Source organism: Brienomyrus brachyistius, chromosome 10 (assembly GCF_023856365.1).
Source record: "Brienomyrus brachyistius isolate T26 chromosome 10, BBRACH_0.4, whole genome shotgun sequence".
NCBI lineage: Eukaryota > Metazoa > Chordata > Actinopteri > Osteoglossiformes > Mormyridae > Brienomyrus > Brienomyrus brachyistius.
This window is the reverse complement of record NC_064542.1, coordinates 6,429,632-6,455,218: the sequence shown is the minus strand read 5'-3', so window position 1 is coordinate 6,455,218 and position 25,587 is coordinate 6,429,632. Positions and strand designations below refer to the sequence as shown.

General features: G+C 44.9%; 2 long non-coding RNA genes across 4 annotated transcripts in view; one reads left to right on the top strand and one right to left on the bottom strand.

Annotated features, from left to right (window-relative positions):
* Positions 1 to 219: 219 nt before the first annotated feature.
* On the bottom strand, positions 220 to 2,534 carry LOC125750440 (uncharacterized). 2 transcript variants are annotated; one of them, XR_007400346.1, is made up of 4 exons: positions 2,513 to 2,534; positions 1,413 to 1,580; positions 756 to 1,224; positions 220 to 587 (listed from the first exon to the last, which is right to left on the bottom strand). It is a non-coding gene; the product is annotated as an uncharacterized LOC125750440 (long non-coding RNA). The 2 variants fall into 2 exon arrangements; XR_007400345.1 differs by lacking the exon at positions 2,513 to 2,534 and adding an exon at positions 2,092 to 2,454 and having other exon boundaries at positions 1,413 to 1,641.
* A 4,759-nt stretch (positions 2,535 to 7,293) lies between these two features.
* Positions 7,294 to 25,587, top strand: part of LOC125750439 (uncharacterized) — a 25,551-nt gene continuing 7,257 nt past the window's right edge. Inside the window, exons 1-4 of one of the 2 annotated variants that reach the window (XR_007400344.1) lie at positions 7,294 to 7,389; positions 7,726 to 7,813; positions 11,888 to 12,011; positions 12,186 to 12,681. This is a non-coding gene — a long non-coding RNA (uncharacterized LOC125750439). Of the gene's footprint in view, positions 7,390 to 7,725; positions 7,814 to 11,887; positions 12,012 to 12,185; positions 12,682 to 25,587 lie in introns of those variants that run through there. The other variant, XR_007400343.1, reaches the window with a different exon arrangement.

Below are 25,587 nucleotides of genomic sequence, written 5' to 3'. Positions count from 1 at the left end.
CACTACACACAGAACCAAACACAAAAGTTTTGAGAAAAATGAAACTCTTTGTCACAGCAAATATGTACGCAGTGTTTTAGGTGTTGAAAGAAGGAGCCCAGATCTACATACTGGTCTGGCCACATGTTTTCATCTACATCACTGATATTCTCCCCTTTCGATACATCGAGGAGAAAATCTTCTTCAGTGTCTCAACCACCATGTATAACAATCTGCTGGGACGTCGTCACAGGCAGCAGCCACTGCAGCGTGTAAGAAAACGTGGCTGTGTGGCTCGTGACAAGTCATTTCTAATTTTATCATCCAATTAAACCTCTATTTTGGAACTATTTCCATTACACATAACCACTGAGAGAACGTTTCTGACAAATGAATTAACATTTTTGCATGTGATGACTTACACCATGCACTTGTTTAAATGTTTTGCAGAGTAGTTATGTCCTCTACTGTCATGCAGCGCCACGCATGTCGACGTGCAGCAGCCGTCTGCTCCCCTCCATGATTCCCGCGTCACTTGTGAGCCCCAGAAGCTGGCCGTCTCGCCGTGCCTGGCGTCTTGTGAAAGTGAGTTCCCTCCCTTGGGGGCCCTTGCAGTGTGTGACAGGGAAAAGGAGGGAGGTGTTCATAATCGTTAGGGGAAAATAGGAGTGACAGGAGTGAGGTGCTGTAAGGTAGGAAGTACACGCTGATCTAGCGGAATCCAGTGGTTAGTGAAGGAGTTAAAAGTAACAGTAAGAGCTTCAACATTTCATTACCTGTCAATGACTGACAGCATCCCATTCATTCATTCATCTCCATGGCATCGCTATAGTGATCAGGAGCAGGGCTGTACACATTTTCAAGCTGCTGATGCTCAACTAGGGGGGGGTTCCATACAGTACATTAAAACAAAATTTGATCAAGTTGCACTTCTGGAACGCACAAATAAATGCCCTTCAATTCAGCTAAATTGAATTCTGCAATGGTTGTCAATAGCAACCTTCCTGAAACAGGCTGATCCCTGATTCGCTGACATCTGGACCCTGGGTTCCCATCATATATGACATCATTACAACCAAGCCCCCATTTCACAGAGCACCGTGTCAGAGTGCTGGCCTGTCCTCGCCTGAAAGAGGTCAAGGCTGAGACACCTGTAACCTTCTCGCTCTTATCTGAAGGGTAATGCAGCCCATGGTCTGTTCAGTGAAAGGAAATCCAAAAATTCTGATGGCAATCTGTTTCTTTCTTCATAGACGGACGGACGAACAGACAGACAGACAGACAGACAGACAGATAGATGCATCAATATATAAAAGTACCATTATTTTGTTCCGATTGTGGGATTTCTTTTCCATGAGAGAATAGCTGAACTGTTTCTATAGCAACAGTGAGTAGGGACTGAATGGTTTTGCTGCATGTGACTGGTTGCCTACCTGTTGGGACGCTGATTGAAGGCTGGGGTTAAGCACTGGCTCCATGACGCTGAGCAGCCGTGTGGGAGCCGTATGCTGTTCGGGCTGCCTGCCCGCCCTCCTGACATATCACCCCCGGTACACGGTCCCTGGATGCACCGAGATACAGCACCAGTAGCCTTAAGGTGGCTGTATTCGTCAGACGTCGACGTCATTTCAGCAATGGGTGCGTTTGGTGGAGCCAGGATAACTGCCAGGGAAAAGAACAAATACATTTATTCCAAGGATTCAAAGTTTTTATTGTCATGTACAGAGTACAAAGTTAATAGTTACACCATGCGAATTTTTAAATAGTGTAGATTAATATGCGTAATCGTGTATTCCTGTTAATAGTAAATGTTATAACTAGAAATATTCTGACTGATCGGGAGCCAATTTATGTCTTCCGATTTCTATTCTTAATTACTTGATCGGCAATCTTTAATTTGAACGATCTGAAATACCAATTTTATGGATGACCTACAATATATGGATTGATAACCTAAAACATGGGCATGAAGTTTCAAACGTGCCAGTGGCAGTTTCCTCTCTGCTAGTTTTACCAAATATTTTTTAAGGTGAAAATTTTGCAATGTGTGACATATGTGCAAATGGAGTCGCTTGCGGAGGATCGTCTGCTAAAGCATTCAGCACCACGAACCTCGTTAGACATTTGCATCTTCACGGAGGAGAGTACGAAAAATATGCACCAGGGATTATCTTTGCACTCGTGTATGGCTGTGGAAAGTAGGCACATGATTTGGATGAGAAGAGGAACAGACTCTTTCCATGCAAATATGCTTATATTTCTCTAAAAAAAAAATCTACGTTTGTTTCTTGGAAAAACACAGTCCTGTCACTGAGTGCGAAATTCTGGCTCATTTTTCCAGAAATCGGTATCGGAGGATTATTAGCCCCAAAAATCCTGATCGGAGTATCTATAGAAACCGTGGAATGTGTGTGTACATGACTGTCCTTTAAATTGTTTGTTTCCTTGTCTGTGCCGCTCCAAGTATTAGATCAATAGTGGCTATTCCGTTTTTAAAGAGCGATCATCTTTAATAAAGTATTTAGAAACTCACCGCAACACGTTTTTTTGCGCTGTTTATGTGGATATGCTATATTCAGCGCCCTCTAGTGTCGTGGCGTGATATAGACCGAATGAGGAGGCAGCATCGTTTTGAATATGTGAGAAATCGGTCTCATCGTGTTCCATTTCATTTTGTCCGGATGTCATTTGATGTATGCCGCTACCTTTAAAGACACCGATGAAAATGAACCAAGGAACATGAGGCAGAACGGCGAGAGCAGACCGTGAGCTGGCTGGCAAGGATCTCTGCTGGAGGCCATGCTGGTTTGGAAAATGTATCCCAATAGATTAGGGAAATGTGTTCTCTGAAGATGAAATGTATTCGTCCTGTAGATTTTGAATTACTACTATTCTTTAAGATCAAAAATGAATAATCTGTATGCATTTTAATGTTCTACTCTCATTTTATGTTAGACAGAGCAGTTTAATTGCTAATGCTCTACTAGGTAGAAAGAAATGACCCTTTGCTTGCCGTATGCACAGGTACATTGGAATTCTTCTTTCAGCACATACCACCTCGCTCTCCTTCGAGACGTGCTTGTACGGATATGGAGGTGAGAGTGGAGCTTGGCATCTGAGTGTAGAGTCAGCATCCCTGTCACATATTTGTATCTCAGGGGGGTTAAGGGCTTTGCGCAAAAGGCTTAACTATTCCGTCATGGTTGGGATTCAAACTAGCAACCTTCTGGTTTCCAGCATAGAGGCCTAATGCACTGAGCCACTCGCCACCCGAACCGCTGGCCTGCAAAGCAAATGTCGAAATTCAATGTCAAAACGCAGTCAACATGAACAGCAAAGGAAGCCTTTTGGTTTAGTGAACCCTCTTCCAGTAGCCTAATGGTGGTCTAGAGAGCTGTCCCAATAGTGAAAAAGGCAATATAACCTTCAGAAGACCCAAAAGCACTTTTAAAATGGTAAGTGAATGCTTGGGATAAAAGCTAAAGAATGGCTCTCATTAAGAGTTGCGCACGTGTCCTTAAAGCAGCTGCCCTGAGAAGGGCACTGGCCCCTCAGTGATGTAATGTCACTTCCTGAGCTGAAATATGATCCCTCATCCATTAGACACTCATCTATACACATCATGTAAATCCTGCTGTCAGCAACTGCCCAGCCGGCCCGCAATTCCAGTTATTTCCACTGGACCTGCTGGCTCACCACCGGCAGCTCAGCACTGCCAGGGTTGCCGTGGCAGCGATGACCTTTTTGGAAAGTTCTTCACTTACTGAGCGATTCCTGGGAGTGAAGGAGTCAGATGGCTGTTTGTGATGGGTGCAGCGCCCCCCCCCTTAGACGGCTCGTGTTAATAATCGCTATAGTCTGATATTGACTTAATCAGCCTCGGTATCGATTACAGGCTCCTTAATAAATGCTCCTCTGCAGTGTTTTAATTAAATCAGATTCTTTCGCTCTCTGGTGACTCTTGTACTTCGAAGAGTAACAGATTGTTGTGAAGCAAGCAAAAAAAAATATACCCAATAGTTGTTCGTCGGACCTTTTCTGGGAAAATACTGCCCCAGAAAGCAGATTTTAATTAGCCATCAGATGCAGTTCATCTGTTTACTGACATGCAGAAGTCGCAGACTTGGTATAAAACTGACGTAGGTGGTCGCAGGACCGTGATTGATGGGCACTTGTGCCCTATGCTGTGTTTTCCCCTCCCCACTTTCATGTCCAGCGCTGAGGCGTGTGACTCTCTTCATTCCGAGGACCTCGGAGACATCAGCCGTCTTGACACAGGTGGCATCACCATCTGGGAAAGGTTTCATCCTCGTATTCCTGACACCTTCTCTCCTCTGAGGCTCGCGGGCCGCCCATCCCCACTGTCGCGCCAAATGCATGAACAGCTTCCAATATCAATCCCATCCACTCAAGTAAAACCTCTCACTCATCTTTAAATATACACACTCTGCTACCTTCCATGCTTAACATATATAGCAGCTTCTCTTATTTTGACCTCAAAACAACGCCAGCAAATTTATTTTATGGTGGAATATAAAAATCCTACTGATTCACAAGCTGTACCAACACAGCATTGCCAATTCTGGTGCATTTTTGCTGCACTGTGTATTTTAATTTAAATTAAGACTTAATTTATTACTTGGCTTTAAAACAGCGTCAGAAATGTAGTCGTCGCAGATGTTGCTGGGCCTGATTAACCTCATCTCTAGTCTCTGCTGTCTTTTTGGCGTGGTACTTAATGAAGTTCCTTTCTGCTCCGACTTATTACTCCCCGTCATGCAGAAATGCCTTTCCTTGACACCTGCGGCTTTTTGCTGCCCCCCCCACCCCCACCTCTTTTTTACCGGTTTCGATACCCGAGAGGTCCTCCCTGGTGCCTTGTACTCAGCAGGAAAGGCATGAGCCCTGCAGGCTAGCCAGTTCTGAGCATTGCAAACAAAGACCATGAGTCTCTTAGCAGAGCTCACAGCTTGCAAGCTGACAGCAGCCATCAGGGGGCTTGCTGGCCCGCTTACGCGTAGATGCTGGATGGGCGGCCTGCTCCAAGCGCCCTACCTCCACTATGGTGTGGGTCCTAAGCCCCTATACCCCCAGGAAGAGACCAGCTCTCTCTCAAAGCTCATCAGATCAACTTTTCACAGTAACTGCGTTGGAGGTGGGCATCCAGCCATGCAAGACACTCATTTACTTTTAATCAGAGATCGTTCTCCCTCCTCCTTATCTAAACTGCATGCTGACAATCAGTAGCAGCTCCCCTTGGGAAAGTGGAACTTCTATACTGCCCGCTCCACCTGGCTTGACAAAATGGGGGGGGGTGCTTCACTTTTGAAAATATTTATATTTGTAAAGGGGAGTCTCTGTGATTGTGTAATATCTATTTTCTTGCACTCTCTAATCAGCTAAAAGTATTGGCAACGTTTAAGGACTTTAAATGGAGTTTTGCAGCGGTTTCGTAACACAGACTCACATAAAGCCGGAGGGGTTATGACATCATCGCTCCTCACCCCTAGCCGACTTGCAATTTGTATTGAAGCCCCAATAATTAACAGTAATTAGCAGCCCCGGTGGCTAAAGGCTGACACCAGTCCATTCTCTCGGCTTCCACCCCTTCAGTGGCATTTTCCTGTTTCAGCTGGGTCACCTGCTCCCTTTCGGCACGCCTCGGCACGCCGCACCCTTAAACACAAACACCGCTCAACCCTCGACCTACAAAAAAGTAACATTCCTGCACTGTTACGCTGCAGCCAGGATGCGGAAAGTGATTCTCTCAAAAACACCGCTCCACCCACATTGCTGAACCTATGACAGAACTATGCTAATTACCAAACTGGCTCATTATAAGGGACAATGGAGGTTAATTTTGCTATTGTTGAGGAGCATAAGACACAAACAGAGGGATGGATTAGGTGTTTGATTAATAACTGCAAGTGGACGTGAAGGGTGGAGCGAGAGGCCGAACGTGAAACGTGGGAAGATCATTTTACCATGTAGGGTAGAGCATATGCTGTTAGCCCGGTTTAATGAAGAAGTTCACCCAAAGTCCAGCACTCATCATCACGTGTGCCGTGAACAGTGGCAGTTGAAGGCCGTGTGGAGCCCCAGAGAATCCTCTGCATGCCGGGGGGGGGGAGAGATCCAGCAGATGCTAAGATGACGCCCCCTGTGAAGATGCTGCCCAAGACAGGCACCTTTTCTACCGCTTTCACTCTGAATGCTACAGCTTGGATAGAAAAGGGCAGACAGTGAAGCCCATGCACCGAGCTCTCCATCATACCCATGCATTCCTATGATCTCTATGGCGCTGAATGTTTTAAGCAAGAATTTAGAGCTGCAAGTGCCTGTCGTTTTAGTGTCAAAAGTCTTAATAAATGTCTAAAAAAATTAGGAAAACTTTCTTTAATTAAATTTTCTGTTGTCTGTTTCTTTTGCCAATTGTAGACCTCAACATCTGCTGTCCCTAGATGACCAGCAGGTGGCGGCACATTAGCCAACAACGTGATGTAATTTTTTTTCTTGTGCTTGTAGCTGAGATTTCTAAGAATTATTCTCTACACAATTTGTGATTTGCATTTATGCAGATGGCGACATGACTTTGCTCTGATTAATCAGTGTAATTTGTCGATCCACGGTAATATCGGCAGTAGCGCTTAACATATTATGGTCTGTGGAGAACAGGTCATACCAGTTAAGGGTATTTATGTTGTAAAACATAAAATGTAACCTTCATGTTTTCTCTGGGATGTCCTCAGTTATGGCAGGAGGGGGTGAATCTGTGAGTGGCAGGTAGGGGTGGGGCTTTCTGTCCCATATTCACACATTTAAGGTGGCTGTACACTTCAAACAAAATAGAATAGAACGTGGGCGAAAACAATCTGTCTCATGTATAAAACAATCCCTGTTCATTCTGTCACGCCACAACACTAGAGGGCGCAGAAAGTTTTCGATGCAACAGAGTCACATACAGAGCGCAAATAAACGTGTTGTGGCAAGTGTGTGAGTCATTTTAATAAAGGATATGACAGCTCATTTAAAATGGAAGTTGCTCTCTTTATTAACAGCCTTTTTGGTTTAATACTAGCGGCAGCACAGACAGAGAAGCCAGCAATTTACACGACACTGAGGGTTACAGGATAATAAAACATACGCATTATACGGTTAACACAAATACCCAAATGCACATATTAATTTGCACTATTTGAAGTGCGGTGTATTGCAAAGCACGCCGGTAACTGCATAATTAGTGCTGCTGACCAACCGTGCAGCGCCATATTTATGTCAGCCAATCGTGGACGGCGGGTGGTATCACGTGGTATTCATGGTGATTGCGGCACAGATAATGTCGCTTTGCTAAAACGACTTCGATTCCTTTGATTTCGTCTAAAGAATTCGGCTGACACGACAGCTACGACGGTATCTATACAGTAATTTTCTGTTTAACAGAAAGAAATTAGCTGGTTTAAACTTTGAGTTTTTGTAAGTATTTATGAATATTATATACGTTCCACTAAGGCCGGCGAGGGAGCGCCCCCTAGGGGCTGGCATAAGACGTAGCGCATTTAGGATGATCCCCTCAGCAAGCAGCGGCCTGCATTAATGAGCGGCATCAGCAGTGCTGGCGGTACTATGATTTGTGATATGAACACGTAACCTGAGGAATCTTGGACAATTCCTGCTCCGTAGTCCTTAAATTAGCATCCAAATTTCTCCATTAAGCCATTTTAATACATCCATCTTCCATTTATTCAGAACGGGGTCACGGTGACCCTGAGGACGCCCAGCATGGGATGAGTGTACGTTGCTGGGCAGTTTACAAGCATCGTGTCACCAGGGCGAGGTAAGTTAATTATATAAATGCTTGGGGTGCTCTGTACAAACCTTGGTTTTTGGTTCACAATTGGTTGCAATTTCGGTACAGCAGGGAAAATTCGTTTTTTAATTGTTTATTATTAACACATATTATTAACATAGAAACATATTTGTAAACCAAACTAAAGGTAGCGTGTTTGCCAACGTGTGTGTATAACAATACTTGAGACACTTGTTTGCACATTGTAAAAATAAATATTATAAATAAATATTAAAAGCAAAAGTAAGATTGCACAATCTGCCGACAGACTGTTGGGTGGCCAAGAATCGTCAATGCAGAATGTGAAGGGAGGGTATTCCATGAGGTATCAACCGGCAGATGGTCACAAATGGCAGATAACACACAGGGCATAACCAGGAACCAGTCAGAGTGTCCATGCTGACCCCTATCCACTGTCGGAAGCGCGTTAGATGGGCACAGAAGCGTCAGAACTCAACCTTGGAGCAGGGCTGATAGCACGGTGTGTCAGGATGCATTACTCCCGTGATCTTCATCAAAATCATCTGCCATTTGTGCCAGTTCTTTTGCTTTGTTCCACATGGGATAACCTTCGCTGGAATCCCGCATCAGCGAGTCTTAGCCGCCCATCGTCCTGTCCGTTTCCCTCTGACCAACAAGCCTTGTCCTTTCCCAGCCGTCAGACCATAATGAATTGGCCCTTGTCAGGGTTACTTAGATCGTTAGCCCTGCCCCTTTCTTCCGCATTCAGCACAGGGGTTATGGGTGCCGAATGTTAGCTCACCATATATTCTATCCCAGACTTCACACGTGCCATTTTTACAAGATAGTCAAGTTATTCATGACGTGTAGGGGTGTTTTGGCTCATTGGTGTATAATGAGGGCTAAATGCGTAATTCTTCATAGTAAAAGCAGTAATTAAGCGACATTGTGATTATGACGTGCTATACCAGTCTTACATCTTCTGTGGGAAGGCCAAGGGCACCAAGCAAACGTACAAGCCGTCAGGATGAAAGGTGCCCTTGTAGCCGACTACATGACTGCTGTCCGCAAAATAACGATGTCCTTGTTTCCTCGAGTATCCCTTTGGCATGGGCTGCAGTATCCCCAAACTCACTCTGTTTATTTTATCTGTTTAATCTTTTGATCTAACCTCCAACTGGCCCATGAAAGATGCTAACATTTGAAGTTATTACTTTCAAGTGCAGGCATGTGGCCATTTCATTACCACGGCCCCCCTGAACACGCACATGCCCGTTACCTCGTCCAGATGCAGCCGGCACTCAGCCGTTGCAAATAACTCAGTCACACTTTTATTGAAGTGTTTTTTAGTAATATCTCACAGCAATCTGAGGTGATTGTCTTGTGGTTGGACCTTGTGTGAATATCAGCTGTGCTTTAAATGCATGTAGGGTGTGGGGTGGGTTCTGTTTAATATCAGTTGTCTGCACGAAATCTCAGGCGTCGAGGCGTGGTCTTTCGACACCTGCTGTGTCAGTAAATTTAACCTTCTGAATCGTGACTAATAATTTCTTTCTTTCGAAGGGCTGCAGTGATTTCCATTACTGTCAGCTTTATTAAAAGGGAAAATATAAACCAAACAGGCAGTGTGCTTCAGTATCAGGAGGAAAATTCCAGTGAAAAGCACAGTGATCCTCACACAGTTATCACCTTCTGATAAGAAGGTTATGAAAGCCCTTTCATAACACTGAGGACAGTCTCCACAGTCTGAAGTTCATGCTACTTGGCACTGTTTACTGTCCCAAGCTGAGACATTCTCAAGAAGGATGTACATGCAATCTTCAGGCACACATACAGCATGATAAATTTTTACAGTACAGTGTTTCCTGCACAGGTAGATTACATTAAAATTGACCTATTGGATGTGAATCCCTTTACCTTACCTGCTTTGGTCTGTTTGTTCTTCGATTTGTTTACATTGTTACAAGTCTAGTCCTGTTCGTCCACATCTTCACTAAAGCTCAGAAATAAAATGAGTCTACAGCCTCAAACTTTTGAAAGTCGACATTTCAGTGGTGAGGTACATCTCAGCGGTGCTGCTTGCGTGATTTGCACCGGGCTGCAGACTGCATGGCAGGAACAGGTGTCTCCGTGCAAGATTAATCGGCAAACGTGACTGGAGGTGGCAGGCATGGGCGGGAGCCTGGAAAGTATCCATGCAATCTGGAGTAACACTCTCAACCTGCTGTTCCCGTGTCCCCTGCACCGTGTTCAAATGCCGCAAATGTCTTGTGTAATCGTTTGGCGCTTGGTGTTGACGGTCAGCACTGCTGCTTAGCTTCCCACAAGGACGTTTAGTCACCTCCACAGCGCCCAGTCAACACCCTGCCAAGAAGCTCCAGAGCTCTGATGCATGTTTCTATGGCAACCTTCCATCCATTCATTACATTCCGTTTTATAAACATCCAGAGTAAAACTACAATGCACTTGCTTTTTAGGGTTATTTATATATACACCCTCATAAAAGGGAAAATCTCTAGGATCTGAGATGCACTGTTCCAAGATGAGGCTGTTATGAATATCCTGTCAGAGATGATGTCACTGCGAGTGCTACGAGCAGCACTGATTATTCTCAGCTGCTGAGAGAGGCACTAAGTAGAAAATGTCCTCCTTTCCGTTTCTCCCTGGCCTTGTCGAGCGATCGGCTGTTTGACCGCTACCCACACAACTAGTGCTTCCTAACCGTTAATTTCCAGTTTCATCATTAATCTCTTGTCTTGGTTTTCAAACTGGGGACTATGTATAATTTCTGTCTATTTCGACGTGTTTTCTGTGGGCATTTAGTCTCGCTCCTGCTCTCTCACTTCCGCTATCTCAAAGACAATGCAAGGTACGTAACACAATATTTTTTGCCCCTTTTGGTACATTTTTTTTAAATGCACTCTTCCTTTACTTCCAGTTAATATATCCAACCCAAACTAGGGGAAATGCAGCGAATGATGTCTGTCTTATCTCGCCAAACCCTCAGCCCTTGTGTAATCAGAGGCAATTAGGCTCTCTGGACCCAAGTTAACGGTTTATCGCCGTCGAAAGCAATTACAAACCGTCCACCGTCGTCTCTGAAGAGGGAGAAAAATGAGATCCATCGTAGCTCACGCTATCTCTCTGCACAGAGCAGCTAAGCTGATGCAGAGTGGAACCACAGGCTTTTATCAGCTGACGCAGCTCTTCCGGTCAGCAGAAGAAAGATTATCGTCTGGAATTAAGCTCTTTGTGTGATTTTTCACTCCGTCCAAATTTGCACCCTTGGCGTCACCCCGATCATGCCCCTGTGATGACATCACCTTTGGCTGTCTTTGCCTGGTTTTATTGACATCCATAAAGGATGGTGAGGTGTCGACAAATATTTACCTCTTACTGGATTCTTGTTTTCTCTTAAAATGTACAAATAAAGGCTTATCACACTAAACTATATTACAAATTGAATAAAGTTCGACAAATTGTTTTTGGCATGCATTCTTGTCATGGTTTGTCTTTCCTAGAATATGATTATGCCATAACAATTATGAACATCTGTGCAATTCATATTTATCAAGCATATTCATAATCGGTTTTTGCGTTTGATGGCATGTTTAACGCCATAGTTGTTAATTTGATTCTTTTATCTAGAGAAAGATTCAACTGCTTTTTCTAAGCAGTTTAATGTAGTAGGAAAATAAGTCATGGGAATAATAATTTTTGAAGTATAATCATCTTTAGCTAATAAATAAATAGCTAATAAAACTGATAATATTGTATTCTAAGAGATAAACAGTAAACATTTGCGTTGAAAGCATGTAAAAACAAAATGCATTTTGTTGCTTGATTTCACTGAAGTTTGAGCAGATAAGAGGAAATTAATAAAAGGAGACTTTTCGCCTGTTGCATCTAGTTGTTCCTGGATACTCTCTTCACCCCGAATTTCCAGAAAACACTACACTTGTCATAGAACAGTGTGATCCCTTTGCTGTAGTGCTTGTTGAATGTTGCTGCCCAACCTGTACTGCATGCCCAATCTGTTCCTTCTGGGTCTGGTTTACATGTAGTGTGCATGTGTCTGTGTCATGTCTGTGTTCCTGTCAGTCATCACAGATCGAGGTCATCTGAACCGTATCCAGGCCCACCTCTTCAGGCAGACCCAGGCACAGTACAAAGCAGTCACACTAGACAAATGAACTAGACTTGGAAAGGGTACAGATCGCCTAGTGTGAGTACACGTCAGTGTTTCTCTGACTCCTTCAGTGTTTCACTCACATGGGAGTCACTGCAGATGCAATTTTTTATTTTTCAATGATCAGCAGTGGTATTATATCTGTCACTGTGTGGCAATTAAGGCAATGAATTGTTAAAATCAGTTTTTAAAGCACAATTTGTCCGACAGGCGGGCGGGCAGGCAGATTTCCCCTGCAGAGGCTGGGCCGTATAACACAGGAGCCACTGGGATTTCACAATTACAGCACATGAGCCTTCATTGGTACTTATAAGGTCTGTGATTGTCCTGGAAAGTTGATAAATTTTTGTTGTCAAAACCAAATAGAGGGAAGGAGCTGGCAGTGTTCACTGTCTTTGCCTGGAAGGTCCATCAACGACAACGAAGTGCACTGGAAACCTATTTGTAGAACGATGTGAGCCTGATCACAGCTGACAGAGATCCAGTGAATTAACTGGATGAGAAGAATGAGTGGATTGAGCGAAACTCAGCATGCAGCGCAGAGTGTATCATTACGTAGGTGGTCCTGCTGAAATCTGCCGCGTGAGAATCCCTGCTGTGCTGTGGACCGTGCTCAGGTGGGGGCACAGTCTCCGAACCAGCTCCTCATATGGAGCGAAGGAACAAATACTTTCCAACAACAGCATCTCCCAGCCTTTGCATGGCTTCATAGCGACACTCTTTATCAATCTGTAATCTGACATCATTCCATTTTCCCTGTGATGTCTGCACAGGATTCCTTTGATATTATTTTTATTATTTTGTCACAAACAATGAAGAAATCATTTCATTGTGCTGAATTCGATAAGACAGCTTGATACGACGCGTGTGACGGGTTGCCTTAAGCGAATGACAGAGACAGTGTAGTATGTCCATGAAGACGAAAACCCAGCCTGGCTTAGGAAACTAATATTATGTGGGGTTTGGTGCTGGTTCTCAATTACCTCTTGTAGTGGACGACTACTGCTGCCTGAAATACAAATGGAATCTAAACAGGGAGTGAGACATATTATAAAGCGATTCCATTAAGGCTCTGGAGAAGTGATCTTCAAGCGGCTTCGCGGTGAAGTTGCCCGGGGAACGTGAGCGTGGTCAGCTTGTCAATGTGGGCACGTACCATAGTCATGGCAACAGATTGAGGTTAGCATCGCCCTGGGACAGGGTGCTACACATATGGGGGGGGGGGTGTCTCAACTGGAGCGAAAGGCTCGCCAGTGACACTAGCGCTGTGGCTCGGTCCCGTTAACGATCTGTGAGGATGCAGTTCAGTACGTTTCAGTCGAAAAAAAGGGCCTCGGTATCAGACAAATAATTACGATGATATATTTATCATGATAATGTAGGTTTGATACCTCCCACATGAAGGAACCCCCCCCCCCATACTCAGCAATGGCAGCCAGCTGGTCTTGATAACATTTAATTCATTTGTGGGATTTTGCTGCTGCTTGAAGAACCCAGGGTCCCCATCAGCAGCTGCCCCCACCCCATCATGAGGCCGTCATGTCCCCTGCCCCCTTGCCAGCATGGCACACTCCTGGCACTGCCAGAGGGCCTTCGGAGAAATAAGCATCAAGATGTTCCTTCTATATTTTATAATATTGAAAGTGAGTCTGGAAAGGATTTTTCAGCCTTCTAATCTTAGCCTGTACTTCAGCCTTTGAATAACAACTACTGCAAACACTGAAGTACCTTTCTGGTGGTAATGCACGAAGAGCTATGGGAAGGGGAATCTATGAGAGTTACTCCTCATCCGCATGCTCCAGACCTCATTGTCTACACTAACAGCACCAACGATGACCATTTGCGGCCAGGATGTGGCACCTTACTGTCCATCCTAATAAGGCCTGGCACTTTCGGCCAGGGAGCGGCCTAATGATCTCCTACTGTGGGCTGTGATGACTTCTGCTCCGCACAAAGAACTCAGGGAGGATCTATCATGGACCGCCAGGGTTGCACATGATGGGCTGACATAGAGCTTCAGTGGGAAGTCCTATCAGTGCCTCTGCTCCTGCAGATGAGGCGGTAGGGCCAGTTATTATGACCGAGGGAGTACAGAGAGAGCAGTTTGGGATTTCTGTCTGCATCCTTACTTTCAGATGCTTAGCAGGTGTCGCCGGTAGAAAAAGTAACTGATGGGTGGCTAAATGTGGCCTTTGGAAACACCCTGCTACTAAACTCGCTGAGCCGTCCTCCGTGACAGATTCTGCGACATGAGTGAGAATGGATGCTGCCAGGACAGAGTGGTACTTTTATCCCTGAAACGAAACATCAAAGCATCCCCAGGGTACCACCTCCACAGGGCGTAACCATGACATTAAAACTCAGCTGCCGATTTTTCTTCATGTGTCTTTGAACCGCTTTTCTATAAATTGCCATTATCAGGAGAAAAGCTGCACTGAGAAATAATTATTTGTTTTGACATATTTGTTGTAGTTTCGTCCAGATAAAACAAAATTGAAGTCCTGAATTCATGAGGGCTTTGTGGATCCTCCAGTCATGGTAGTTCGAGGGAATGTGGCAAAACAAAATGTCCACTGTATAAACTCAGAATGTAAGTGGAATTTATATGAAGTGAACAGTCTGGATTTATGACTTTTTTCACCAGTGTGCCTGCTCACTTTCCCTGTCTGCTGGGGCTCTGCCGGCGGTTTTTGGGAGTCAGTGGACTGTGAAAATTTTCCATTGGTAATATTGATTTTAAAAAAATGGTGAACGACTTACTTTCCAATCACTGAAACGTACATTATAGTGGCAGCATAGATGCACGATAGAAAATCAAATGTCTAATAAGGTCTGTTTATTGTAGACAATCTTACAACTTTACAAACACGACAAAAGGACCTGTGTTTGAGACATTCACAAAAACTTACCAAAAGCATCCTATGTGAAGATGCTCTTCCAGTGCTGTGTAATAGGGCATGACAGGGATGCTTCAGGCATGAACTACATCTAGTATGATGTCTGTGACCTTATCGTGGTTTGAGTCTAACAGGTTTTAGCTGTGCATGACAGGCTGCTTCTGTGAGACCACGAAGGCCGTCCTGAAGCAGCCATGACGTCTGGCAGAGCCGTGCTCCGCCGCGTTTTAATCACTGAGATCTTCACACTGTTTTTACAAAGCGGGGCCCCATTACGGAATGCAGTGATGTGGAATGGCCCCCGTCCGAGGCTACACATAATGGCAACCATAAAATGTTTAGCACCTGTTACAAGGGGCACCAGAGAGGGATCTGTGAGTAAAGAGCTTTGGGGGATTTTTGGGTTGATTTTTGGCTGCTTTTGTTAGAGCTGATTTTCTTGCAACTTACTCAAAGAATTGTGATACATTTCTCAGATCAGCAGGAGTGAACGACTAGCGACTAGACTCCAGAGAAATCGCTCAAAATCAGCACTGACCTTCCCTCAAGTGTCTGTGAGGAAACACGTGAGGATTTACCAGCAGTGGCCGTGGGTTAAGGACAAGATGATCGATGTGAACCAGTGGGAGAACTGATCATTCGTGTCTGTGGGTGAGCAGGGTGAGGACACCTACCAATTAGCAGCTGGTTTAAAGCTCCTCCCAGTGGGCAGGATGAAGATGCCTGCCAATCAGAAGCTGGTTTAAAGCCCCTCCCAGTGGGCAGGATGAAGATGCCTGCCAATCAGCAGCTGGTTTAAAGCCCCTCCCAGTGGGTACCTCATTAGTATTTACTGGGTTCAACCTGGCAGCCCATAATCATCCTTCCATTGCATGGCAGTCTGTTATCTTCCTCTGAAAGTAGTTCAGATTCATTTTGGCAATTATTTACTTTTACTGAAATATGTTATATGCAAATATGCAAAGATTGTAAGGCTTTTGAATTCAAGCACTGATTACATATTACAGACAACATGCAAATAAACACAAAATGTGGCGATGTAAGGCTTAGAGCAGAAGCATTAACGATTGATAATGCTGGAGCTTCTGCGTTCACATTTTCTGCACCAAGGGAGATAATTCTGTCATTTAATATGTGTCTGTATACTAGGTCACCCTTTAGGTATAATTTGAGTAAATTAGCACAATGCAGAAGTCGTGCCATATTTGCTGCCTATCTTTATTACATTCTCTGAATGAATGAAACTGGCGTCTTTGCAAAGAAGATAAATGTCCTGTTAGGGCTTTTTGCCTGCCTGGGGAGCCTGGGCGAGGGAGGCGACCCCGCGGAGACTGACTGAACGGCAAGGTGCAGGCCAGCTGGGGCCGTGGGTTTAAACAGCTGTAGCATGACAAAGCAGAGACAGTTCAGGTAAAGTAGCTGGCTGCAACCCAAGCGGAAGCTTAGAATACGCCGTCCTTCACGGTACGGAAAAGTAAGGACTCCCAAGAAGCTAGTGGGACGCGATATTCATTTGTCAGAATGCGGAGTTAAGTGAAATCCTGAAGTCGGTATGGCATGAATTTTGGTGCATAAACAGCAGTCTGATGATGCCCACAGAGAACAAACTGTTCATGCATATTGATTTGCTGTATCCAATCCACACACCTGCAACTCTGGGCGTGTCCCTAACCCCAGGCCTACATTAACAGAGTCCTGCGCACACGGGTCATGGCCTGCAGCTGTGGTTAAGGCTCCTCAGTTTGCTGCTTAAGCCAGGCACCTGTCCTCAATGTCAGAAGGTCTTGGGAGAGCGAAGCAGACCTGCGGGTCGTCCTGGCTGAAGACTTACCTTACAAATGTAAAATCATTCACACTCCATCCATTCCTCTTCTTTTTTGTGTAAAAATGTGACCTTATGGCTCCTTGGTTTCTGCCCACAGTCCAGATACCCAGTATTTTAGCTGATGACAGCCAACTGAAAGTATTGAATGTAAAGTGCACCTCTTGAGGGCTTCAAAATTGTGAAATGAAATGAGGCCCCCTGTCGTTTCCTGAAGCACTCTGCATACGGAAGGGAACATCATAGCATAGTGCACTGGCGGGAACGTCACAGCATGCTGCACTGGCAGTAACATCACAGCACCCTGCACTGGCTGTGTCACAGCATACTGCACTGGTGGGAACGTCACAGCATACTGCACTGGTGGGAACGTCACAGCACACTGCACTGGCAGTAACATCACAGCACCCTGCAATGGCTGTGTCACAGCATACTGCACTGGTGGGAACGTCGCAGCATACTGCACTGGCAGTGACATCACAGCACCCTGCAATGGCTGTGTCACAACATACTGCACTGGCAGTGACATCACAGCACCCTGCACTGACTGTGTCACAGCATACTGCACTGGTGGGAACGTCATAACATACTGCACTGGCGGAACTGTCACGGCACCCTGCACTGGCGGGAACATCGCAGCATACTGCACTGGCGGTAATGTCACAGCACCGTGCACTGGCAGGAACGTCACAGCATAATGTACTGGCAGTAACATCACAGTACACTGCACTGACAGTAACACCCTCAGCTTTCATTAAAATACTGGGACCCCATAACACATACAGAAACAAAAAAAGTGTTAGCATGACCTTCAGCAACTGCACACATTTTCAGGATGTGAAACTTAATGGTTTGTCCGCAGTGTCAGAACAGCGTTAGTGTAAGGAAATGCACGACCTGGCCTTGTCTCCACTTACTTCAGTGCTTAGCAATAGCACCTGTGTTCAAAGTGACCCCATGACGACCATGTTGCATTCAGATTTGTCATTAGTGAGCTAATTACTCATATTGACATCACAAGCATGTTTAAGCAGACATTCAGCGAATATGTATATATGCTAGATACTGAATTAAAAATGCGGTAGCGTGGGCTGTGGGTGCCATATGGATTATTCACGCACTGAGATTCACTCTGGACGGAGACAGATTTTGCCAGACATACACATTTACTTGCATGTTCTGTCCCGCCAGCCGGGCTTTGCACCCGTGCTGAGAGGCCGTGCAGTTGGGTTAATCGCTGTCTGTGATGTTCTCTGCGAGTGAGTAAGGTACCAGCGCTGGCAGGTGTCCCTGGGTATTCCCCTGCCATGTGGCCTATGTGGCCTGGGATAGTCTCTAACGCCTCCTGTCTTGTGTCCCTGTTCTAGACACCTGGTAGGAAGATGGCTGATATTCATTTATGGCTTTTTCCGTAATGCACTGCTGATCATCATCCATGCCAGCGATATGTTTTCCATTAGTAATACTGCATTTATCTGTGTCCTGGTAATCAATCTGTGCATAACAATTACATCCCGGATCTTAAAATTCACAGTCCTTACAAGGGATCCACACAGCATATCCACATAGCATATTACAAAGTGCATGACAGGCATAGTCTGTTCTGCCACAAGAGGGAAGATAGGAGTGATACCAGAATATGATATATTTAGATCAATAAGAAAGGGAATTTAATAAAATACTATATTACCACGGTTACCTGAGGTTCCTCCTAACTGCACATGTGCACTGAGGTGATGTTTTGCTGGAAGAGAAGAGCAAACATTACATCCACGTTATCATGTGGATCACAGAGGTTATGATACTTACTGCTGGTCATCATTACTCATGTTTTCGTACACCTGTTCAGAATGAGTTCCGAGAATCCAACGGGGATTTGCGGGTTGTTTGGACATCCAAGGAATGCGGAGAAGTACCTTCGATAAATGCAGATTCACCCCACTAATCAGATTATTTGTGTCCCTTTAAACAGTAACGTGCAAATAAGGAAAAATAATGAAGTGTAAATGTACATAAAGGGTAAAAAGAAAGAAATGTGAACAAAACCAGTTAATTTCCCATAATCCTCTACTATTCGGCTGCCATGTTAATGTAGTGAGGATTAGAAAAGAAACACTGATGTCATGGCATCTGGTAGAGTGCTTCCCATCTACATACATCTGCATTCAGGTGTGTCATTCAGACCCATTGCCACAGGTGTATAAAATCAAGCACCTCGCCATGCAGTCAGGTTTACAAACCTTTGTGAAGGAATGGGTCGTTCTGAAGAGCTCAGTGAATTCAAGTGAGGCACTGTCATGCAACGCAAGTAATGTAACCCTACGCAATGTAACCCTAACCCTAACCCTAACCCTAACCCTAACCAAGCACAATGCCCAGTGTTGGATGGAGTGGTGTAAAGCACACCGCCACTGCACTCTGGAGCAGTGGAAACGTGTTCTGTGGAGTCATGAATCATGCATCTCTGTCTCGCAGTCTGATGGACGAGTCTGGGTTTGACGGAGACCAGGAGAACGTTACCTGCCTGACTGCATTGTGCCAGCTGTAAAGTTTGGTGGAGGAGGGATAAAGGTATGGGGGTGTTTTTCAGGGGCTGGGCTGGACCCCTTAGTTCCAGTGAAGAGAACTTACTATAGACAAGTCTATCCTTCCAACTTTGTAGGAACATTTTGGGGAAGGCCATTTCTGTTCCAGCATGACTGTGCCTCAGTGCACAGAGCAAGGTCTATAAAGACATGGATGGGTGAGTTTGGCGTGATAGAACAGGCAGAGAGAGCTCTGACCTCAACTCCATTGAACACCTTTGGGATGAAGTAGAACAATGATTGAGAGCCAGACCTTCACGGCCAACATCAGTGCCTGACCCCACAAATGACCTCCTTCTGGATGAATGGGCAAAAATCCCCACAGACGCACTCCAAAATCTGGTGGAAGCCTTTCCAGAAGAGTGGCAACTGTTTTGGCTGCAGAGGAGGATCAACTCCATACTGATGCCTGTGGATTTAGAATGGGATGTCATGGAAGCTCCTGTATGTTTAATGGCCAGGTGTCCTAGGACGTAAGGTATGTTTTTGGTCCTCGTCTTGCTGGTTTAGTACATTCTCTCTGCTTTCTGCACGAGCAGTGTCACAAACATCGCTGATTAACAGAATTACTCCACTAGGGAGCCCTGTAAACTCTCAGACGATTGCCCTGCCTCAGTCAGACATATAATAATCATAATCAGAGACTTGAATCGTGCACAGAAATATTTTCCTCAGAAATGAAACGTGTTGCTTTGGCCCCATGGAAAGCCAGATAACCCAGACCGATGTACTTGGCACATAGAAATATACAAACATTTTCTAACCTAGAGTGTTTTTTTTCTGAATCAGTGCCTCTGCCCTTTACAGATCTAATCTGCCGGTGACAGGCTGGGTCTTTTCCTAGCATGTGCAGAAAAGTGGACTCATGAAGGAACAGTGTTTTTAACGGGAAAGCATGACTCACGACTCACATGACAACAACAATTGGCACTAAGATGACTCTGTGTTTGTTGTGTTGCGTAGAGAGAGTCCCAATATCATCAGATAAATATACGGATTTTGCATTAAGTCTTAGATTTCTTCCGCCTTACCTCCCTCTCTTTGGGAATATCAGAAGAATAATGACAAAGGAATGATGTTCCAAGGGCTCTTGTTTCTTAACGCTGCTCACATGGCAGCAGACTGTGAGAGGATATCTGTCTCCGCCAACGCCACCAAAAAACCTCGTTTCTTGTGTTGGCGTCCCTCCGCCTTAGACCATGCTGGTACTCGCCTGTCAGTTAGACTTCCTGTTTCCTCTGCTCGCTATTCCACTTGCAGAAACAGGTCTCCACTTTAAAGATTTATTACACTTTCTGGCTGTTGGTTTGTGATAAAACTTATTCAGCAGAACAAAGTTTCACGGCCAGTTCAGTAAGGGAGTTTTGTTTTCCCAGGAGGTTTAACCACTGGTTCGGATTTCTGCTTTTCCTTTGACGGTAAATAATAAAAGGTATTACTTTGGGATCCAGTCTTGTTCAACAAGGCTGTAATCCGGTTATGTGATTGATGTGTTTTTACATATAATTTGTGACTCGTCTGCGTAAACAATAGTACTGTCAGTTCAATGTCATCATTTAAAAAATATATATTTTTATAGCCAGGTGTAAATATCAAACCTGTCCATACAATAATAGGTCCTCCGGGGCTCCTCTTCTCTTCCCTTCTCTTCCCTTCTCTTCTCTTCTCTTCTCTGTCCTGACTCAAGGTTCTTGCCAGTATAATATTGAGGAATATTGCTGGTGAATAATTGAACAATAAGTCAACTTAAATCAAATTAGATAAGAAGACAAATGCTTCTGACTTCCAGCTGAACTTTCCGCATACCCACATATCGTCTGGAAGTTTTCTTGAGTTGGACAAATTTCGCGCAAGCCATGTATATCCACTAACGATTTACCTAGTCGACTACAGCAATCAGCAAAATGATAGTCCAGAGGAGCATACTGCTAGTTCACCAAATGGTTTCATTAAAAGTTGAGTTATATAATACAGACTTTTGGAGCTACAGGTAGCTCCCTGGTTAAGAGCGTCCAACTTATGGACGACGCGTACCTACAAACGGACTTCATAAAGCCTGTTATATTAAAAAATTAGAGTTAAACACGATGATTCATAATGACAAAGGCATGCACTGCTTTCTGACAGTCATGAAAACACTGTGTGGCTTCAGTGGTTCATCGGCTCAAGGTGCGATGCAGTGCTATGTGTTTACTGTCATTATTACTGCATTATTATTTTTCCAGCTTACCTACAAATATGAATTAAGGACTGAATTATTGGACAGATCTCGTCCCTAACCCAGGGACTGCCTGGACTCCTGCTTCCTGTTGCAGTTATGGTCACCGGTCACAAATGTCATTAATCCATTTTGTTATTTTTCATGGAGGGTTAATGTAGCACAGGATGACTACCACACACACCTGGCACTAATAGCCAGATCCAAGAAGGGCTTCTCATGGGACAGTAGGTCACACCAACTGACATTATGAACCGGAATGATGCATCGAAAGCACCAAGGAAACATCAGGGCAGAGGCGTCCGGTCATTTCGCCGTCATCATTCACCCCACTGTCTCATTCAAACATGCATTACCGTACTAGATTCTGTGATAAAGCTCAATCATATTTATTGACGATTTGTAACTTTGACCTCGGTCTGTATATGTGACTCGTGCTTACCGAGCAGTGCACACGTGAGTGAATCCCAGGCTCGGTCAGAGAGCTCATGCAAACACATATCAGCTAAAGCGAACGCGGAGCACATCCTTCCTAACTAAATGAAATCTGTAAGCAACGCTTCCTCCGTTCCCTCCGAGCCCCAGCTCTGCTTCCTGCTGTTGCTGCTCTGCTGGCTCTTGCCGCTACGTTTTTTTTTCTTTAATTTACTTTCTGCCCCACTGGACGTGAATCACAGCAGCATGTGTGCATCACTGCCTGGGCACTACAATGCAGACAGGTGAACAAACAGCCGTCAGACAGCGTGAGCGCAGTGCAGGGTGAGGTGGAACTTGTGAAGGAGCAGCTTCCCGTGTGCAGCGTTGGAAAGGAATGCTGAAGGATCTGGGCCGTGTCACGTCCGGCGCCAGACGGCGCCTTCGCCTGCTGCTAACTGCATCGCTATGTTCTGCGCACCTTTCAGGTGTCTGCGGTGTCAGGTAAACGTCTGCTTCTCCTGCACGGCTCTTTCAGCTCAGCCAGGCCAGACTCTAGCCCTGTTACATCGAGGCTCCATCTGTCTACGAAGATCAGACTCTGCCCCCCCCCCCCCCCCCCCCCCCAGGGGCCCCCATTTGGCACCTGCGACTTTTCCCTCTCCGTGATTAATAGACTCCAGCACCGGCTGCTCCCTTCAGCTCACAGCCTTCGCTACCTGCGACTGCGCAGCCGTTTGCTGTCCCACTGTGCCACTCGGACAAGTTTCCCAATGTGTTTTCGGAGCTCTGGCTCCACTTGGTTAATATTTCATTGCTCTGCGTGAGAACAGCCTACATTCTGTAAGCTTTTTAAATCCCTGCCTTTGTTAAATATGATTGCAGACTTTAGCAAATTCGTGCTAATTTTGCACACGCTACAGTATGGAGAGTTCACAGAGAACTGAGCAATTAATAAAAACATCCATTCACTGCCGAAACACACCTCGTTAATGGGAGATGTCAGAGGAGAGAATGGCCAGGCTTGTTGAGAAGCAGTGCCGAGGTGGAGCACACAGGCTTCTCTGAATGCGCAGCTTTTCTACCCTTGAAGTGGATCTGGAGACAGTGGGGGACCCGACCCAGCAGGAGTGGGCCCCTGTGACCCATGAATGTGTGAATGTCTGAGGTTTCATCTGGGAACATAATCAGTATAATTAATGCCACAATTGGCCCAAAAAAAAGCCCTCCAACAATATAATTACTAATGAATAACCCATCTGAAGTTCTGTGTCCTTGTGAAATGTTAATGATCAGCAATTAATGATAAAAATCGCGAAACCGTCCTGGGGTTGAGTCTCTAGCTCTTTCCTTATAGGGGCCACCTGCATTTTATGGACGTCTAACACGCATTTCCGAGACGATCCCAGTCCCTGTGGCTCCGGGAACCACGCTGGTTCCCGCTGCCGAGCCGGATAGGGCACTGACAGAATTCCGTCTCACAGGACTCGGATGGCAAAGTTGCCACACAGCAGTCTATGAGCGCCATTAGCATTTAAATGAGAGTGTAGTATTAGGCCTGGGCTGCTGATCATATCAAGTCACTACATTGTGAATATCTCAGACCGCAAAGGACAAACGAGTTGATAATCAAATCCAGAGAACACAAACCCTTTCAGTTAAATGAGTGTCACCCCCTCACAGCATGCACTGCTTGGCTGGTCTGCCTTCAGCTAAATGTTGTATGTGTACTGAGAAAACATCATTTTAGGTGGCAAATGACTCCACCTTGGACCCTTCAACCGTATAATTACAAAAAGGTCTTTATAGTGTTAGGCAATAAATTTTAATGAGCAAGTATGAGAGCAGATATACATTATTAATTAGATTTTCTGTTGCTAGGAGGTTATTACAATCAGCAAAATTAATTATATCAATCATTTATGCCAGAATACAAACAATATGTTACTAAGCCCAGGTTGATAGTTGGTATTGCAGTTAGACTTTACCTTTGTATCAATTTAATGATTGTCTTGCACAGGATAATCACTGTAGAGGACATGAGTAACATACCAATCATTCCTAATCCAGCTTCATCTTTGACCGATAACTGAAAATGATGTGGTACAAAGCCTAGCTAAACTCAGAATAAATAAATCATGGGGCCCTGATGGAAGTTTACCTATAATTTTAAAAGAGATGAGAGATATTATTTGATGACCTTTAACTTTACTATCTCAGAAATCCTTATCTGCTGGTGTGGTACCTTCTGATTGGAAGCATGGCAATATAACGCCCATATTGAGAAAAGGGGATCGAAGTAATCCAACAAACTATATCCCAGTTAGTTTAACTAGCATAACTGGAACATTAATGGAAGCTATAATCCGAGCGAAAATGGTGGATTACCTGGATTCACATAACATTCTGTGGGATAGCCAACATGGATTTAGGAGAGGTAGATCCTGTTCAACTAATCTACTTCAGTTCTTTGAGGAAGCTACAAGAGAAATTGATCACAAAAAGGCCTAAGATGTGATCTACTTAGATTTCCAGAAGGCCTTTGATATCCCCCACAAACGGCTCTTGCTTAAGGTCAAAGATGCAGGGATTTTAGGAACCGTAGCAGCTTGGATCGAAAACTGGTTAACAGACAGGAAGCAGTGGGTAGTTATTAGAGGCACAATGTCGCAGTGGGCCTGCATTCATAGTGGGGTACTGCAGGGTTAAATTTTAGGACCACTATTGTTCCTAATTTCCATTAATGATATTGACACTGGGTGGCATGGTGGTGCAGTGGTTAGCACTGTTGCCTCACACCTCTGGGACCCGGGTTCAAGTCTCCGCCTGGGTCACATGTGTGCGGAGTTTGCATGTCCTCCCCATGTCGTTGTGGGGTTTCCTCCGGGTACTCCGGTTTCCCCCCACAGTTCAAAAACATGCTGAGGCTAATTGGAGTTGCTAAATTGCCCGTAGGTGTGCATGTGTGAGTGAATGGTGTGTGAGTGTGCCCTGTGATGGGCTGGCCCCCCATCCTGGGTTGTTCCCTGCCTCGTGCCCATTGCTTCCGGGATAGGCTCCGGACCCCCCGCCACCCAGTAGTTGCAAAATGGAAAATGGATGGATGGATGGATATTGACACCAATACATACAGTAAACTGGTTATATTTGCAGATGACACCTAGGTGGATGGTGTAGCAGATGCTGAACTAACAGCACAGAGGCTACAACGGGATCTTGATTTAATGAGTGACTGGGCTGATACCTGGCAGATGAAATTTAAAGTAGACAAATGCAAAGTAATCCATGCAGGGAGCAGAAATATAAAGTACACATATTTTATGAGTTCCTCTGAAATAAATGTAGCTGATTATGAGAAGGACCTTGGTATGTATGTTAGTTCTTACATGTCCCACTATCACCAGTGTGGAGAATCAATTAAAAAGGCCAAAAGGATGTTGGGTTACATCTCTAGGTGTGTGAAGCTTAAGTGAAGAGAGGTGATGCTACGATTATAAAATTCCTTCGTAATACCCCACCTAGAACATTGCGTGCAGGTTTAGGTTAATAACAATGTGTGAGCTTCGGGGTGGGGGGGGAGAGAGAGACACAATCTCAAACACTCACTACTCTGAGCACTTTTGGAACAAGCTGCCGTTTCACTGTATTTCAGCAGTCGCTAGGAGAGATACTTTTA